Source organism: Lissotriton vulgaris, chromosome 2_1 (genome assembly GCF_964263255.1).
Source record: "Lissotriton vulgaris chromosome 2_1, aLisVul1.2, whole genome shotgun sequence".
Lineage (NCBI taxonomy): Eukaryota > Metazoa > Chordata > Amphibia > Caudata > Salamandridae > Lissotriton > Lissotriton vulgaris.
The window spans coordinates 1,407,311,291-1,407,327,943 of record NC_141687.1 but is presented as its reverse complement, the minus strand read 5'-3'; positions in this window follow the sequence as shown (position 1 = coordinate 1,407,327,943).

Sequence of the window (16,653 nt, the reverse complement as noted above, 5' to 3'; positions counted from 1 at the left end):
TGCTCACAAAGGGGAGGGCAACATCTTAATTGTTAATTTTTATAACTCTTATGATAGAGCCACCACAACTCGGCGGTCTGGTCACATTATAGTGACCATAATCCAGTGGTTCTTAGTATCACTGATCTAATTAAAAAGCCCGAGCCAAGCCATAATAGGACTAATAAGTATGATATCCGCCCAAAAGATCAGGCCCACAGAATTAGATGGAATAGAGTTGTACCGGAAGACTTTTTAAATAACCTTTTTACTAAAGTAGGAACTGAGCTGCATACTTGTATGAATTTCCAAGCAAGGAATGAGGAGGTTCTAGAGGCTTACTCAAAAATGTGTGCCCTGGTCGAAGCTGATGTTAGACGGCCAGGCAAATTAAAACACCCCGATGGGATGGGCTGGTTTGACAAAAATTGTTCACTAGCTAATCAAAGGCTAAGGGCCACTCTGACATGTAAACCAGTTGACAAGCCCATTGTGGCTTTATTAAGGAAAGCTTACAAAAATGCCCTGGAATCCAGGAGGCGAGAAATCAGGGAAGCGGCCTGGGAAGAATTAACCTCTATAGATGTGCTTAAGAATAGTTCCAAATTCTGGGCCGTCATAAATAAACCTTTTTCCATGATCCTTGTAATAACCAATTGGATTGTGGCATACAGGAACAAGTGTGGTGCTCTTATTTTAAGTCAGTCTATGAAGGGGAAAACTTAGGGGAGGTGGCTATACCTACCCCTATTAAGGATTCCTATACCTTAGTGGTCACTGAGACAGAGGTGGCAGACGCCATCAGGAAGATGGCAAGTAATAAGGCCCCAGGCCCTGATGGCGTTCCTGCCAAACTCTTTAAATCAGATGTCAAGACCTGGTCTAGAGTTTTAACTAATGTTTTTAATAGGGTATGTAAATCAGGGATCCCTGCTACCTGGTCTGAATCAGTTATCGTATCAATTTTTAAAAAAGGTAATAGAGGGGAACCTAGCAATTATCGCCCAATTTCACTTATTGATTCTGCCGTGAAAGTTTTAGGCCGAGTGGTCTTATGCAAACTTACTGATTGGTTGGCTGAAACTAACACTCTTTCTGGGCTACAATTTGGGTTTAGGAAGGGACGAGGCACGATAGATCAAAGCCTCAACCTTCAATTACTAATTGGGAAGTACACAATTGCCAAAAAGGGCACATTGTACTTAGCCTTCATGGACCTTTCCTCGGCTTTTGACTGTGTGAATAGGTCCAAATTGTGGGAGTTGCTTCTGAAGTTTGGCATTGACAAAAACATTGTGCACTTCCTTGCAGATTTGCATAGGGACCTCTCGGCCACAGTCAGATATGACCGTCTGGGTAACTGCACTGGTAAGATCGGGATTACAAATGGAATTAGGCTGGGCTGCATTTTAGCCACCCTACTATTTACTCTTTATATTAATGACCTAGGTGCTGTTTTAAGTGAGGCGTGTAAAGATATACCGAGGGCAGGCAAGTATTCCATACCGGAACTACTCTATGCCGATGTTGCCGCTCTTTTAGCATGCACAGCAGTAGGGTTGCAACGCCTGTTAAACTCTTTTGCTGATTTTATGAAAGCGCTGGATCTGAGTGTCAATTTTTCTAAATCCCATGTAATGATTGTGGGCAATAGAGGCAAAAAAATTAAGACCTTGCACTGTGAAGGGAATGTTCTGTCTAGGGTTACTAGATTTCCATATTTAGGGGTAATTTTTGATGATAACTCTACATAGTTACCCCAGCTGGTTGCAAAACGTAATGCCTTTGCTAGGTCTATCCTGGCTGTTTTGGGATTCTCCTGCAAATTGGGGGCGAAGCCGTTGCAGGCCGTGTTGAAAATATATGATGCCAAATGGGTTTCATTAGCCATGTACAGAGATGATTTGTGGGGGATCAAAAATGTAAAGTTGTTGCAGGTGGCTGAGAATAACTTTTTTAAATCCATCTTGTCTGTTCCCCAGTCAACCTCCGGGTACATCGTTCATCAAGAGTGCGGTGTAGAATACCTAGAAGGTCGTATAGCCATAGCCCCGTTACTAAAATGGATTTCAGTCAGGTTGAACCCAGAATTGGAGCTGAACCATGAGGTTCTCAGGGACTGTTTGGCACTTGAGCGTGGTAACTGTGGCCCACATGCATCAAGCACTTTTGCATTCGCAAACGGTGCGATTCCTTAAAATCGGCCGTTTGCGAATGCAAAAGTGCTTTTTCAGATGCATCATCCTTTCTGAATGGAATTCGCTGATTTTGCGACTTTCCAGAATGCGAATGCATTTAAGGAATCGCAAATTTGCGATTCCTTAAATGCAATGCATCATTCAGAAATGAAATTGCGAGAACAAGGTTTGGAAGTGCAAATTACCACGAGGTTGAACCTCGTGGTAAATTGCGAAAAATGTTTAAAATGTACTAATTTACATTTTAAACGATGTCATGTTACAGACACACATGTCCTTAGGACATGTGTGTGTGAAACATCCATTTCAAATTACATTTCGGGGGTGCAGGGGGGGGTCCTTTGGACCCCCCCCTGCACCCATGAAATTTTCTAAGTGCCATTCGCAATTTCCATTGATTCCTATGGGCCTTTTGGCCCATAGGAATCAATGGGAATTGCGAATTCGCAATTTTGAAGTCACAAAATATTTGCGAGTCGGTAAAAATTGCGAATTTTACCGAATCGGAAATATTTTGCACTTTCCATGATGCATCCCGTTTTGCGAATCCATATTTGCGATTCGGTAAAATTCGCAAATTTGGAAACGCAAAACGGGAGTTTGATGCATGAGCCCCACTATCCCTTGGCTGAACTATGTTAAAAAACTAGCAGTTAAATTGGGTCGTTCAGAACTGTTTGATCAGCCACTTAAATTAGTGAAGGGGGATGTGAAATGGGTGAAAGATACATATAAACTGATGACACTTTTGGCTAGAGAAGATAAGAGATTGAGAAAACCAACAGTAAGGGCTCACCAGCTACTAATAACGACAAGTGAAATAGAACCCTATTTAAGAATCGTTAACAACACTAATCATCGATTCTTACTGACAAAATTTAGATTGAATAAATTCCACCTTCTCCTTACAGAACGCCCAGGTTGGACCAAGGAGATGGACCTGAAGTTTTTTCTTGTGACGGATTCTCCATTATGGTTACAGTGCACTTTATTTTCTTTTGTGAACATTTCCGCCCCATTCTCAAAAGGTTCATTATCCCTCCTATTAAAGACAAGGGGTTCATGCAAGTAAAACCTGCCCTCTTGTATTTCCAGCTGTTGTCTAATATTTGGGAAATTTTTAATGTAGCAAATTTTTCGACCCTAGTTATGAGATTAAAGAGAAAAATTAAGTGGACCCACTGTACATAGCGGTGAATATATGAATTGTACTGGATCATTTTGTTTTTAAATTTCTTTGTATATGATATCTGTAGACCTATATTTTTAATGGATGTTTTTAATCATGTTAAAGTACTGTATGGATTGCTTATTTGCACAAGCTTTTTTGTATTTAACTATGGCCTTGACTTCTGATGTTTAGTATACTTTTATGGTTTTTGTTATGAACCGAATAAAGTACTTCTGACTGACTGACAGAAGCACTGCTTAAAAGCAGGAAACAGACCACACACGGGTGTACTGGCAGGCAAGGCTCTGATCGGCAGGTGTCTCCGTTACATCAATGCGTGGAATGCCGGAGACGCACGACAAACGAGAGGACACGCACAGGCGCCCTCTGGTGGCGGGAGGAGGCGCCACAAGCCCGCACCTCAAAAGCAACGGCCGTTAGGGAGAGTGAAGGCTCCCACGGCCGGGCGAGCGAACCGAGAAGCGGTAAACGCGCTCACAGACGAAAGCTGTCAAAGCAACTCAGTAATCACCCAATAACTCTTCAAACGCTGATGAAACAATTTGTGACAGAAATGCACAGCATAAAGAACACAAGTATAGCATAATGCGCAAGTTCAAAGGGAACAATGATTATCATGGCAAAAAACGCCCACAGTAAAACAGTCTAACAAGTTATAGAGGAGAGAAAAAGGAAGCACTTATCTAGCTGCAAGCAACGACGAAAGAGGCAGACTGAAGAGGGACAGAGGACTACATACTCCTAGGAGCCCTGTGATTGGTGCATTGGAAGAGGACTGTCTATCCATGGACACTCTATTGTTTTTTGTGTTGTTATTCCCTATGGTTCATGGGAATAGAGGTTTGTTTAACTTTGAATGGCTGCTATTCAATAAAGGGAAGAAAGAACAGCATAACAGCATAATCCTCGCCTCCGGTCCTGACGTAGAATTAACATCCCTCTGTGTCTTTTCGCTGTAAACCCACTGCGAAAAATACTCTACTGCATTATAGCAGTTTCCATCCACACTGTCAAAAGGATGGCATGCCTTTCAGCGAGTTCTTGCGCCTTCCCGGAAACTGTTCAAACATCAGTGAATTTATTAAACATGCTGAGGTTCTTAAACACAAGTTTCTCTCTAGAGGATATTCTAAGAGACGTATCTGTGACTCTTTCAAAAGGGCAACATATTACAACAGGTAAGCTATGTTTGAGCCAAAGGAGAAAAACATTGAAGATAGGTTGGTCTGAACGACACAACACTCTAACGTGGATCAAAAAATTAGACAGGCAGTGTACTCACAATGGCATTCATTAAATATCAATGATGATGAACCCAAACTACCTAATCCTACATTTGCCTTCAGAAGGAACAGAAATTTAAGGAACATACTAGTTAGAGCTAAAACCAACACTGAAGATCCTTTATGTGAAAAATCTATCACAGGAACCAATCCCATTAAGGGCAACCATAGATGTGGCATGTGTCAGCCATGATAACCTGCCACATTAATATTGGACACAAGAGGATTGAATAAATAAATATGATCAACTGTAGGACCTCCAACGTGGTCTATTGTGTTTTATGCCCATGTGACCTTTGTTATGTGGGCGAAACAGGAAGAAAAATAAGAATCCGTATTGGAGAACACAAATCCAATATTCGCAGTACGAAAACAACAGCACCCATTATTCAACATTGGTTGGATCAAGTCCATACAGATAGGGAACTCAGATGGACAATACTAGAAAAAATAACACCTAATCGAGGCAGCAATGATAACAAATATTGCAAAAAAAGAGAGGTGTTCTGAATCTTCTTTCTTAATACACAATCTAGAGAATTGAACGAAACCACACCTTGAGAACATGCAATATAATTACTTATTGACGATCGGCCTTGATAGTCTCCTACAATTTTTGTATTGCTCAATTATTCGGCTAAATACTATCCTCTTTCACTTGACAGTATTGTTGCCTAACTGTTTTACTGAGTCCCATGTTTTTGATTCTATTCATTGCTGTTATTTTTGTTCTCCTACGACAGAAATATATTTATTTATATATATTTTTTCCTTATGCAGACTTGTTTTTAGTCATTTCTTTGTGTATTATTTTTGCTCGTTTTCCTATTGTTGAGATTCCATCATGGCGAGCCTATTTCTCACTTCACTGTCCGAGTGCGACGGCCTAGTCTGCAGGCAAGTTTTTATTAATTTACGGTCACATGACCGTACCTGTATCAACCTTATAGACGAGCGATATTTGGAGCCAGTCTGCATCCAAGCATCAGCAGCACTAGGGTCCCCAGCCCTGTTTATAATCTACTACAGGGTACCTGCCTTTTTTACTGGCTGCTCCCCGGCTGGATTTATGACGACCACTTATGGGCCCTCGAGGTAGGCAGCCTCGTGTATTTCTGGAAGAGGGTCACCTTCCGCAGTTCATCCGGTATACCTCAATGCGGGTAAGCAGCCCTTTTAGATCTAGCTGTTTGCATTTAATGCAACATAGGGCATTCATGTTCAATATATTTTTGTTATCTTCTGCTTTTCCCCCTCTTTCTGCTCTCTGATTGATTTTATTTATTTGTTACACTCTTATTCGTGGAGATTTACGGAAGTTTCTATTATTTGAGCTATGCCTGCTTATCCTGATATGCTGCCCGACTGCCCTACATTGAGAAGTCACACTGTTTCTTGGTTTGAGGCACTACTCTTGCCTGCTAGCAATGTCCCACTTGTTCAGTATATAGTGACATGGTTCGAACTATACATTTACAAAAGAAGGAGAAGTTTTCTATGTTCAATCTGCACATCAACACATGTCTCTTTGTGATCCAGAATGGTAATTGTAGATATAAATTATTTTTTGAGTGCAACCTTGATGTGAAATGCTTTTCCTCCTTAAGCATTAACCATGTACAAACCGCCCCACAGCCGTGTTGCAGATTGTCACATCCATATGCGACACAATAACATCATTGCACATCACAGAAAGTCTCTTTCAATCATGTGCTGTAAGCGAACCTGGTTGTGATGTGATTTCGGTTGGAGACATCTTTGGAGTATATGCTGGAACGTATCATGGCTCCACATTGAAAATAAGTGAGGACAGACGCAACATCTGATAGTGTGCCACTAGAATTGGATTATATATATATTGGGCGGACTTCCCTTTTTGAGGGAGCTTGAACTACACAAGTATTGGGAGACAAAGTACTGTACAAATTGGAGATTTGCCTTGAGAAAGCCCATAGGGGGCGAAACGCGCGTCAGCTGTCAAGAACTGTGTTTTAAAAGAAATAAAGTTTGGATTTTTGCTACACTACGTGATTCCTATGGTTCGAACTATACCTGGCATATTTCCTTCATTTATGAGCTCAGTACTAGCCCAGTATGCTATTCATCTCTATCGGGAGGTGAACTCTCTGGATGGCAATCCATTCTGCTCTTCACTAGCGTGCTTAGGTGGGTATTTTTCTGGATTCCGACACTTGTGAGATGGGGTTTGAGATTGTCCTTCTTTTGGAATATTCTTAATCTCTGGCAGGTTCTTTTTGAACTGATTATGGCAGACTCCGTTTATTTTCTAATTCTTAGATGGACTTTCCCAGTGTCTAAAATCCTGCGTTTGAAGATACCCAGGCTGGGAACTCTCCTTAGTTTTTTTTCAGAATCCATATATCTGTAATTACTTGATTGTTTTGTTCTATTATCACAACTTCCTCTCTCCATCCTTTTCTGAGGAAACAGTTTCGGTCTGTAACACTGACTGCTCCTTGGGCACTTGTTCTGAGGCAATCTGTTCAGTACTATAATCTGCTATTTATGTACCGGTTACTTTCTCTTTTTATCACATTATGGACATTCTGGTGATTGGGTTCTAAATCTTGCACACCTCGGAGGCACAAATGCACAGATTGTTTCCACTACCTCGGTGAGACTTTGGAAGCATGCTCATGTATTTTTAGTGATTAGTTTTGGTTTGCATCGATTTGGATTGAGATTGCCCCAACATGGATCTTTCTAATTTATTTTTAAAATACTTTTGTTGGAATCCTCACCTGCTTTATCTTTACCCCCTTATATCCAATGTGTTTATTCTGATATGACTTAAGTATCTGTGCCCTGAAGAGAAGGTCTTGGCTACACAGGAGCCTATAGCGAAACACGTGTTGGCACACCTTGCGAGAAGAACAACAGAGTGGTATACCTATTGAAATCCTCAGTTGTGTTATAACATATTTTATTTTTATTAAAAAACTGAAAAATACTGTTTGTTGTCAATAAGAAGATTGCCTCCATACAAAGAAAACGTATCAAATATTGGAAACACCCAATGCAAATGCAATTTAGTGTTCCTATGCCAACCATGAAGATTTTTTTTCAACTTCGTCTAACAGCTAACCTGTCAACCCCTCCAGTAAGCCCCACACAGTGGGATTGCTGAGAGATGGTCAGAGGCCACGCCCCTTTTTACACCATTCGACAAACTCACCTCTTTGCACACTGCTGGTGGGGCAATGAGGTCCCCTTGTGTCCTGAGGACCTCAGGACTAAAGAGGACTTCATCTCTGGCCTGCGACCACCTCTCAGCAATCCCTTTGAGTGGAGCTTACTGGAGTTAACAGGTAGGCTAGTTGCCCCCTAAGGACCTCCATCAGTGAAGGGGACTTTATTCCCCCAACCAATAGCGCGCCAGTAGGCGGGTTTGCAGATTGGGGGACAAAGAGGCGTGGCCTGGTATCAGAGCACAGCAATCCAGCTGTGTGAGACTTACTGAAAGTAATAGGAGGGGTAATTGGCCCCCAAGAACGTCCTTGGGGGCCAACTACCCCACTTGTTACCTCCAGTGCGTCCCACACAGCGGAAGTCCCGCCAGAGGCAAGCCCGGTTGGCAGTGGCATTTATGTCATAGATGACCAGTTTGTGGGCAGATTGAATTGTGGCCTGATTAACAGTAGATCTCTAGTTAAACACTATCAAGAGGTGGCAACCATGTTGGAGTGCCTTGACCTACACGCCATGTTTTTAACTGAAACATGGACCAGTGCTGACTCTGTGGTAGAGCTAGGATTTGCATCTTTCACAAAACCAGGTTGATGGGGAGAGGGTTGGGGGACGGAGTGATTTTTAAAGAAAAATTGGATTTTGTCCCTCTACACACTGACGATGTCGAGGGGACTGAACTTCTAGGCTTCTCTTTAGAAGAGGAAAGAGGAAAAGTGTTGACAGGAATATTATGCTTTAGGCCCCCCGGACAAAATACCCAATACCAGTCCTTAATTGACACACTTGTTAACATGACCCTAACACACTCAAGGATGATCATATTGGGCGATTTCAATCTCTGGGATATTGGGACATGCGGCCCCCCACTGAGAGATTTGGAACAAGCCTGTGAGAGTCTCAATCGGCACCAGTTGGTGCATCAGTCGACTCATCGAGGAGGGCACACCCTAGACCTCTTATTTGCAAACCAGAGTGAAACAGAGGTGCTCGAGGTACTACCTCAAAGTTGGACTGATCATTTCTTAATTCATTTTAGGATCCCACTGCCTAGGTTGGCTAGCAACACTAATCAGTCAGTAACCTTCCGTAAGGGAAGAGAATGGGCCGAGGTACTTAAAAACAGACAATCTCCAACACTCCCAGAACATAATTTATTTGGGTCCAGTAAATCAGTGGATGAAAACTATCAAACTTACTGTGATCAAATAAAGGGCACTCTAGATCAGGTTGCCCCAGAAAAAAGGCTGAAGAATAGAAAGAAACCCTCGGCTCCTTGGTACAGTGAAGAGCTAAAACTTATGCAGAAAAAACATTAAAAAAACGAAAGAAAGTTGAGAAAGCCATAAGAGGAATCAGATAAAGAAAAACTGAAATCACTACAGGCCTCAAATAAAGGAGCAATTTCAAGAGCCAAAGCAGAGTACTATGCTATAACTATTCTACAGGCACCTAACAGTACAAAAAGGCTTTTTACCATCATAAAGGTCTTAACCAATCCAGCATGTAAAGGCAATAAAGTGATTGTGACACAAAAACTCTGCGGCAACATCTCTATCTATTTTGACGAAAAGATCAATAAGATAGTTGGTGGCCTAAACTCCAACAATATACCAGCTCTGATGAGGAAAAGGAAATTCCCACGAGATTAGCAACAGAAAGAGGCATCTAAGAGCTATAAGCCGCCTGCTTTAGAACACTTTCAAATCCCCACCGAGGATATATTGAATAACCTAGCCCAAAGTGCCTCCTCCAGTTCCCCTATGGATTCCCCTCCCACAGGTGATCTGGAAAGAGTTCCGGTTGGAACTATTTCCCTGGCTGCAGCAGATCTGCTGTAAGTAATTAGGAAGGGGAACTGTACCGGAGTTTAGGAAGCAGGCAGTAGTGACACCGTTGCTTAAGAAGCAGTCACAGGACCCTGACTGCCCATCGAGTTTAAGACCAATTTCCCTTCTACCATATCCAGTAAAAATTCTGGAGCGGGTAGTTAGTAAATCTCTGTCTCTCTATCTAGAAGAAAACCATCTGCTAGTCAGGGATCAATTTAGTTTTTGACCTGGGCACGGAACAGAAACAGCCCTAGTGATGGTCCTTGATAACCTGAGAATGCGAGCCAACAATGGTAATCCATCAGCACTAGTGTTACTAGGTATGTCGGCCGCATTCGACACAGTGAATCACAGTGTCATGCTGAAAAGACTAGAGAACATCGGAGTGAAAGGACGGGCGCTAAAGTGGCTGCAATCATATCTGACGGGCAGGAAACAGATGGTAACTATTTCACCGTTTACTTCCCCCAAGACCCCCGGGAGACATGGGGTGCCACAGGGTTCAGAAATTAGCCCAATTTTTTTTATTATCTATCTGCACCCTCTGATCCCAAATATTAAATCCTTTGGCATCGATCTAGTCAATTAAGCGGATGACACGCAATTGGGGTTCTCTTTAGAAGGAAACCAGGTGGTATCCCTTGAGTAATTTCAGGAGTGTATGCTCAAGACCTCTAGTTGGCTTAGGAAAAACTCCTTACAAGTTAATGGAGAGAAAACGGAGATAGTTTACTGCTCCACGGCCAAAATTGCTTGGCCTCTTCTCTCCGAGTTTAGACTCACCCCTATGGATAAACCACTAACTCCAGCGAGAAAAGTGCATAACCTGGGGGTTCTAATGGATGATAATCTTCAATTGGAGTCACAAGTCAACAAAACAGTCAGTACCTGTTTCTCCTTATTAAGAGCACAGCGCCAGATCCTCCTACTAATGACTGCCACTACTAGACATCTGGTGGTGAGGAGTCTAATACTGAGCAGATTGGACTATTGTAGCTCCCTGTACTTGGGAGTACCGCATTCAGTACTACAGAAGCTACAGAGAATCCAGCCTATAGCAGCCAAACTGGCGTTAAATAGGCAGCGTAGGTCCTCAACATCTTTAGCCCTTAAAGACTGTCACTGGTTGCCCATAAATGAGAGAATTCATTTTAAATCCCTCTCTATTGTGTTCAGAGCAGTACACGGCCTGGGCCCAACATCTATGCAGGAGAAATTTACCTGGTACACTCCTGGGAGAAACTTACGTTCATCAGGTGCATATCTGGTAACCACCACTAGATTTAAGAAAACTAGGACAGGTGGTAGAGCCTTTGGGGTAGCAGCTTCACGACTCTGGAATGACCTTCCCCTGAATATCAGACAAATAAAGTCCTTACTCCCATTCAGGAAGAGCCTAAAGACATGGCTCTTCCCTAAGAACTAGCAAAATGAGCGGGTCACCAAGTTTGGTAAATAGGCTATCTCTATGCACACTAACATCAGGGTAAGTCGCAGCACCAGGATACCCATGGGGTGAGAGTTACGCGCTATATTAGTTCAATTTACATTACTTTACATTACATTACATTGCTAAGAGGTTTTCGGAGGCCATGCCCCCATTTCTCCGCCACTCTGCAAAAGAACCTCCTGGCGCACTACTGGTTGGTGGATGTAGTCCACTTTATTCCTGAGGTCTCTTGGGGGCCAAGAAGCCCTCCTGGTACCTCCTGTAAGTCCTATCCAGTGGAATTCCTGAGCGCTGGTTGGAGATCCATCCCCTTTTCTCCACCACTCTGCAAACACAACTGCTAGTTAAAAAAACATATAAATACACACAAAAAACATAGGCTTCAGGGACGTTATAGTTAGAAATTAGCATTTAAAAAACCTTAGCTATTCACTGAATAAGCACAGGTTTTAGGGACGTTATAGTTAGGAATTAGCATTTAAAAAACCTTAGAAATTCACAAAACAAAACCACAGGTTTCAGGGATGTTATAGTTAGAAACTAGCATTCAAAACCCCTAGAAATTCACTAAAAAAATCAAAGGTTACAAGGACGTTATAGTTAGGCTGACATTTCACTCATATAAAACCAGAGAAATTCAGCTGTTATAGTTATAGTAATTATAACTCATGCCTTCACAATGTACTGCTTATGACCTCACATATTACATCACCCATGACATGGTCAGTGACATCACTGATGACATCTCAAATGACATCATCCCCAGCATCTCTGATGCACCCACTCACACCCCTATAGAATCTTTTATACATCCGTTGCCACTCCCATACAACCCACTCACTGATTATTTGATCTACACACACATCCACTTGCTCACCCATACTCCCACTCATAGCCACACATACTCACTAATACAGCCATTGAGATATCAACTCTTACAGCCATACAGGTGCTCACACACTGAGGGAGTCCCCCATAAAACTACTCACACACCTAGACACTCATACATACAGTCAATCTTACAACCACTTACTCACCCAAACAGTTAAACACCCACCCACTTACTTACTCATTCAAATATTAACATATTCTCACTCAGGAATACAGTCACTGACAGAAGCATGCACTCATCCATATAGCCAGTCTCACATTCACTCACTCACATACACAGTCACTCATATAGCCAGTCACCCATATATACTGCATTTCACATCCTCAGCCATACTGACACATGCACTCAATCATTGACACAGTCATACAAACACTCAACCATACAACTTCTCACACATGCAACAGTACCCCATACAGTCACTGACTCACCCACTCACTGATCCGTACAGGCATATAACATAACATAAAACATAACATAACATGTGTATTTGTAAACCGCATGTATCACCCAAGGGTCTCAAGACGCTGAATAACAGATGTATATTGTTAACCAACTCAATGGTACTTATTTTATCTACCTCAGATGGTTGAAAGGCTGAGTCGACCCACCGGGATTAGAACCTGTAACCATGAGGTTGGACACAGGCCGCTACAGTGGATGCATTAGTCCACTGCGCCACTATACCCGGCAGTGACACCCCTCTTCACCCACAAAAGCAGACACCCAGACAAGCATAGACATAGTCAGGAAACCAATCAATCACCCATATAGCCATTCACATACCCGCTAACACAATCATACACCCACTCGGACATCAACTGATAGATACACACATTCACACAACCAGTCATTCACCCATACATTCACTGAGACACCTAATCATTCACTTATGGAGTCAGTCACACACCCACCGAGTAATCCATACAGTCACTCAGACATCCACTGATTCAACAATATACCTTGGTATATATATTTAACACTCATAAACTTTTAAAAACACTCACAGTCACTGAATGATGTCCTCACTGATGTCATCAGTGATATCATTTGAGATGTCATCACTGATGTCATCAGTGATGTCACTGACCATGTCATGAGTGATGTAATATGTGAGGTCATAAGAAGTGCATTGGGGGGGCGTGAGTTATAGTTAGCTCAGCTAACTATAATGGCTGAATTTCTCTGGTTTTGTACAAGTGAGATGTCAGCCTAACTATAACATACCTGTAACCTTTGTTTTTTTCCGTGATTTTGTTTTTTTAATAATAATGTTTAAAAAAATGAAATATATATATTTAATATGAGTGATGATGTGTACATTCTACACTAAGTGTTATGGTTCTATACTGTTTTCTATGCTGACCTATGTATAATCGCATTGCCAATATATTTGTAACTATGTACATTGCGATCCATTTGGTGCTTGCCCTGTTTTCCTCTTCCATTTTATTTGTTGTTTTTTACTCCGCATTGCATTTCTCATTTTTGCCACACCAGGGAAAACTCTCATTCCCTCCACTAGTGGAGGCTCTGTCGAGCACTATCCAGTAAGTTTCTTATTTGTCCTGGCTGGGACAGTAGCTTAGTTCTATTTTAACTATGGCTCTGTCTGTCCATTATTTTTATATTTATCGCATCAGCACTTCCACACTGTATATTATTGTTGCACCACTGTCACCTTTATTCATGCACATCCACATGGTTACTCCGTGCACAATGCTTGCACTAAACCGGTAAGCATAAGAATGTAAATACACCACTTAGTATAGATTGTTTGCGCCATTGTCATTTACACATTAGATGGATTTATCCATCTGCATTTCCTCTACGCTTATGTATATATATAAAATTCCTTTTACTCACTTTCTTCGGCTATCACACAGCATGCCCCCCATATATTTTTTTAGGTCTCCAATTTGTTTCCACAAAACTCAGCTTTTATGATATGTTTTCCTTCTGGGTTCTGGGGTTGTTCAAACTTGACAGCCCTCATGCACTTGAGTTCTGCAATATTTTATCTCTTCCTGCCATAGGCTGTCATACCAGTTTGACTCCAGCACTATGCTGTCAGTTTTCCCCACGCCACCTGTTTTGGAGAGATTGGGCGTGCACATTAAGCCACCTTTGGTCTTGTGCACAGTATTTTTAACTCTTGTGCGACCCGTTATATTCTTTTACACTCACTTAGTTTGTTAATTTGTAAACATATCTCTTCTGTGTCAGTCTTTCCACCATTACCTTTCCTGGATATGTCATTCTGTACTCACACCTGTTTTGGGAAAATGGTAATTACATGATGTAATATTATAGTAAAAGCTTAGTGATGCATAATGCATTGTCATTACAGTAAAATTGTAACCGTAAAGCATTTACCCGTGTGACACTATCGTAATGCAACTTACCTGCCTTTATATTGCTGCTACTTGCACGTTGCATGTAGTGTGATCAAGGCCGCAGGTTGGCAGCCGAAAACTCGTTACGTGGACATGGTAACAATGGATTAAATTCTTCTATCTGCATCTGTGGTTTGTGTCAGTGTGTTCTTTGCTGTCTGCATCCACTTCAGGATTCTTTTGTGATATGTATATACATATATATATACTGTTTACATTTTTTGCGTAATTTGCACTGATGGCACTTGTCACTTTATATATGTCCATATTGCATTTGCACTTTATGGAAACATTTATGCACTTTATCGCATATTTTGCACATTGACAAGGTTGGTTTACACAAATTGTATTGTATTCAATTGAACCCTTAATATGGCTTTATAAACAGTATTTTTCTGCATTATATGCATTTATTTACTGTATAAAAATTATTGCATGACTGTTATATTTTAAGTTGGCCTTACATTATATTTCCATAGAAGCAACAGATTAATTACCCGATTTGTTTACTAAAATGGATTTTAGCCACTTCCAATATAGTTAAAAATAACTTTTTTAATATAACCTTTGGAATTGTTTGGAAAACAGACTTCCCAGTACTTATTTTGGAGTATGTCCTTCATCTCTATGAACACATGGTGCTATGTATGAGAAAAAAAACTGAAAATAGAGAAAAAAAACGCTAATTGAAAAAAGCTGTGAAGCACTGGCTATTTAACTGTGAAAGTTTTACTTACTGACTGTCTGTGAGCAAGGGCGGATGCCCGAAACGCGTCAGATTTTGTTGGACTCAGCTTGTTAATAAACGTTGTGCCTTCAATCACGTTGGATTCGTGTGGTTTTCCTGGGTCGTTTTGACGGAGCTTTGGAAACTGCTGTTGATTTATTCAAATTTCGGGAGGTGATTGCTCCCGAGACTAATCCACTCCCTCCAAGCCGGCTGGGGTGTGCAATCAACTGTGCTTTGTTTCCTGAATGGAATTTCGTCAACTGCAGCCCCCGTGTTCATTGAGCTGGATATTCACTCGAGATAAGGATTGCATCAGCGGCGTCTAGAATCACACCGGGCGGCCTGCCCGACGCTGTAAAGCCATCCTTGCGGTGAGTGCTCGTTCATTGTCCGGACACGGTGGGGAGAAGTATCTGGCACCGGCGTGCGGCCCTGGGAGCTTATCGAGCTCGGGTCGCTCAGCGCTGACTATTTGAAAAGTAATTTTGAGTCCGACGCCATGTCAGCGGAAACCTTACGTGGCAGAGAGGCGGCGGCTGCCGTACTCTATTCTAACCTTCCAAAGGTTATACCCAATTCTGGAGCAAGCAAAAAAGCCAATGTGACTGCTAATGAAAATACAACGGAAAGCCAAATACGAGCAGCACTTAAAAGTTTGGAAAAATGCATGTATCAGGAAATGTCTAAGTGGTGGGAGCATAAATCTCTCTCAATGTATTTGGAGGAGAATCGTGTACCACGGGGTTTGCGCATTTTATTAGCACCTAGCTATGACAAGCCCAATCCTAACATGTTGAAAGAATGGGGTCAAACAAACTTGGAATCCTCCACTGAATTGATACAAATCCTTGTGAAGTATGCATCTATTGACAGGGAAATATTAATCAAGGAGATTGAGGAAATAAATGACTCATTGCAGAAACTTGAACCCCATGAAATGATTTCTAAAGGACTTAAAGAGATTGATGAAAAACTTTCAAAACAGGAAGAAAAGATCAAGGCAAGAAAGGTTTACAAATTTGCCAGAGATAAGGAGGACTACGCTCAAGGGCGCATTTATACGTTTGCGCGTAAGTTTGATAGCGCCAAGCGTTCTAAATTAGCGCAACAAGCACAGCTAGCGCAACAAGCTAAACAAGGAAATACAAATCAAACAGAAGCCTCCACTTCAGCACATGCACCATCTGTAATGACCAATAATCAAAAAATAAGCGACAATGATTCGCTCACAAGTGGTCAGACATCGGATGAGGATGGAAACACTCAGTGGGACACCAATTCTCTGATCCTTGACCTTGGGGAAGAAGTTGATTTTTTAGTTTCGGATCGGTTACAGACATTAAGGCCCCGGACCAAACATCAACAGAAGGGGCAGCAAAAGCAGCAAAGCGAGCCAGGTGCAACAAAAGTGAATGCCGGAAAAAGCGGAAAATCACCAAAAAAACCAAAGCGGCAGTATTGGCGCAAAAAGAAATAAGTGACAATACAGTGATTAAT